A 3,991-nucleotide genomic window follows, 5' to 3' on the forward strand; every position below is an offset into this window, starting at 1 on the left:
GTAAGGAGGTCAACTACACCCACAAAAACACAGGAAATAAACAATCTCACACCAGGAAAATCAAAAGAAGGGAAACACACACACACACACACACACAAACACACACACATACACACACACACACACACACGCACACGCACACACACTCACTACCACCACCACCAACAATAGCAAAATAACAGGAATCAATATCATTAGTCATTGATGTTTCTCAATATCAATAGGCTCAATTCCCTAATAAAAAGACACAGAATAACAGAATGAAGGGAAAAACAAGAACTATCCTTCTTCTGCATATAAGAAACACACCTCAATATCAAGAATACACATCACTTCAGGGTAATGGGTTGGAAAAAGATTTTCTAAGCAAATGGACCTAAGAACCAACCTGGTGTAGCAACTTTAATATCTAACAAAATAGACTTCAAAGCAAAAATAATCAAAGGAGATAGGGAAGGATACTACAAGGAGAGAGGAAAAGCCTACCAGGTGACATTTCCATTTTAACATCTGTGCTCTTAGAACAAGGGCACCCATGTTTACAAAAAGAAACACTACTACAGCTTAAATCACATATTGACCCTCACACACATAGAGTGGGAGACTTTAGTGCACCACTCTCTTCAATGGGCAAGTTATTCAGACAAAATCTAAATAGAGAAATACTGGAGCTAACAGAGGTTATAAACCAAATGGATCTAACAGATATCTATAGAACACTTCACCCAAACACACAAAAAAAAGGTCTTCTCATCACCCCATGGAAATTTCTCCAAAAATTATGACCACATAGTCAGATACAAATCAAGTCTCAACAAGAAAATGGAAGTAACTCCCTGTATCCTATCAGACTATATCATACATTAAAGCTAGAAAATATCAACACAATAGAAAACTTTAAAATTCATCAAAAATGAACAACTCTCTAGTGAATGAAAAATGGTCAAGACAGAAATAAAGAAATTAATGACTTCCTAGAACTCAATGAAAATGAATGCACAGCATACCCAAACTTATGGGACACAATGAAAGTGGTGCTAAGAGAGAAGTTCAGAGAAGAGGCCTACATTAAAAGAAAAGGTAAGATTTCATCCTACCCACTTAACAGCACACCTGAAAGCTCTAGAACAAAATGAAATAAGCACACCCAAGAGGAGTAGATGGCAAGAAATAATCAAACTGAGGGTGGAAATCAATAAAATAGGAAGAATGAGAACAATGCAAAGAATCAATGAAACATAGAGTTGGTTCTTTGAGAAAATAAAATCTCAAGATAGACAAAGCCTTATGCAAACTAACTGAAAGATGGAGAGAGAATATACAAATTAACAAAATAAGAAATGACCTCTTGCTCTGTGTCGCCAGAGATAACCTGTGAAGATTGGTTGCTACTTTCTTGAATCAGAAAACTCTGCAAAATCATGCAAATCAAGAGGTTCAAATCTTCATGTTCACTTGAAGACAACTGGTAAAACTGCCCAGGCCATCAAGGGTATGTTTATCTGAAAAGCTACCAAGTTTCTGAAGGATGTTACTTTAAAGAAGTAATGTGTGCCTTTCCAGCAGTATAATGGTGGAGTTGGTGGGTGTGCCTATACCAAACAGTGGAGCCAGACACAGGGTTGATGGCCAGTAAAGAATGCTGAATTTTTGCTGCACATACGAAAAAATGCAGAGATTAATGTTGAACTCAAGGGCTTAGATGTAGATATTCAAGTCATTGAATACATCCAGGTGAACAGAACACATAAGATGAGCCAAAGAACTTACAAAACTCATGGCTGCATTAACCCATTCATGAGCTCCCCCTGCCACGATGAGATGATCCTCACTGAAAAGGAACAAATTTTTCCATCACAAGAAGAGACGGTTGCACAGAGAAACAGATATCTTAGAAGAAACTGAAGAAAGAAAAAACAATGGCAAGGGAATAAATTCAGCATAATATAAATGAACACAAAATTAAAAACAAACAAACAAACAAAAAACGAGAAATGAAAAAGGGGTCTTAACAATAGACAACTAGGATATCCACAGGATCATAAGAACATACTTTAAAAACCTGTATTCCACCAAATTGGAAAATCTAAAATAAATGAACACTTTTCTCAATAGGTACCACTTACAAAAGTTAAATCAAGATCAGATAAACAATTTAAATAGATCTATAAACCCTAGTGAAATAGAAGCAGTCATTAAATGCCTCCCAACCAAAAGGAGAGAGGGGGAGAGAGAGAGAGAGAGAGAGAGAGAGAGAGAGAGAGAGAGAGAGAGAGAGAGAGAGAGGAGAGGAAGGAAGGAAGGAAGGAAGGAAGGAAGGAAGGAAGGAAGGAAGGAAGGAAGGAAGGAAGAAAGAAAGAAAGAAAGAAAGAAAGAAAGAAAGAAAGAAAGAAAGAAAGAAAGAAAGAAAGAAAGAAAGCCAGCCCAGGGTCAGATGGTTTTGGCACAGAATTCTACCAGACTTTCAAAGAAAAGTTAACTTCAGTGCTTCTCAAATTATTCAACAAAATAGAAACAAAGAGAACATTGCCCAAATCATTTTTATGACGCCACAGTTACCCTGATATGCAAAACACATAAAGACTCAACAAAGAAAGAGAATTACAGACCAATTTCCCTTATGAACATAAATGCAAAAATACTTTGCAAACCAAATCCAAGAACACTTCAAAAAGATTGTCCACCATGATCAAGTAAGCTTCATCCCAGAGATACAAAGATGGTTCAATATACAAAAATCAGTAAATAATCCACCTTATAAACAAACTGAAAGAAAAAACTACATGATCATTGCACTGGATACAGAAAAGGCCTTTGACAAAATCCAACACCCCTTCATGATTAAAGTCCTGAAGAGATTAGGGAAACAAAGGACATACCTGAATATAATAAAGGCAATTTACAGCAAGATGATAGCCAAAATCAAATCAAATGGAGAGAAACTCAGAGCAATTCCACTAAACTCAGGAACAAGAAAATGTTGTCCATTCTCTCCATATCTATTCAACATAGTACTTGAAGTTCTAGAAAGAGCAATAACAGAGACAAATAGCCAAACAAACGGAAACACATGAAATATGAACCAATGGCTGAGGGGTCACCAACTGGATCAGGCCCTCTGAGTGGGTGAGACAGTTGATTGGCCTGATCTGTTTGGGAGGCATCCAGGCAGTGGCACTGGGTCCTGTGCTCATTGCATGAGTCGGCTGTTTGAAACCTGGGGCCTATGCAGGGTCCCTTGGCTCGGCCTGGGAGGAGGGGACTGGACCTACCTGGACTGAGTCTACCAGGTTGATCTCAGTCTGTGGGGAAGGCTTTGCCCTGGAGGAGATTGGAATGGGGGGCGGGCTGGGGGGAAGATGAGGGGGGCGGGAGGGGGGAGAACAAGGGAATCTGTGGCTGATATGTAGAACTTAATTGTATTGCAAAATAAAAATTTAAAAAAAAAAGAAAGAGCAATAAGACAACTGAAGTAGATTAATGGCATAGAAATTGGAAAGAAAGAAGTCAAAGTATCATTATTTGCAAATGATACTAATATATATATACACATATATGTGATCCTAAAAAGTCACCTGGGGAACTCCTTCAGTGAACTGTGGTGATATATGTGTACCTCAATAAAATTTGCCTGAATATCAGAGATACAAAGGAACAAGCCACTGCCACCACCTCTTACCTCACCAACTCCACAGTTGAAAAAACCCCACCTGAAAGGGCTTCAGCCCCAAAAGTCTCTAGCTGAAAGGGACACTTGTGCTGAAAAGCCTTTAGTTCCTGTCTCCTCATGACTTATACACCTTTCTCTGCCCAGCTGTCACTTACTGAGATTAAAGGCATGTGTGCTTCCCAGTTTTGGGATTAAAGGTGTGTGCCACCACTGCCTGGCTCTGTTTTCTCTCCTAGACTGAGTCAATCTCAAGTAGTCCAGGGTGGCTTTGAACTCATAGAGATCCAGATCCTCCCAAGTGCTAAGAATAAAGGTGTGTGC

General features: G+C 38.8%; 1 pseudogene; it reads left to right on the forward strand.

The window, feature by feature from the left end:
- The first annotated feature begins 1,386 nt into the window (after positions 1–1,386).
- LOC131904581 (large ribosomal subunit protein uL22-like) lies at positions 1,387–1,934 on the forward strand (annotated as a pseudogene).
- The last annotated feature ends 2,057 nt before the right edge of the window (positions 1,935–3,991 follow it).

Source organism: Peromyscus eremicus, chromosome 2 (assembly GCF_949786415.1).
Source record: "Peromyscus eremicus chromosome 2, PerEre_H2_v1, whole genome shotgun sequence".
Taxonomy (NCBI): Eukaryota; Metazoa; Chordata; class Mammalia; order Rodentia; family Cricetidae; genus Peromyscus; species Peromyscus eremicus.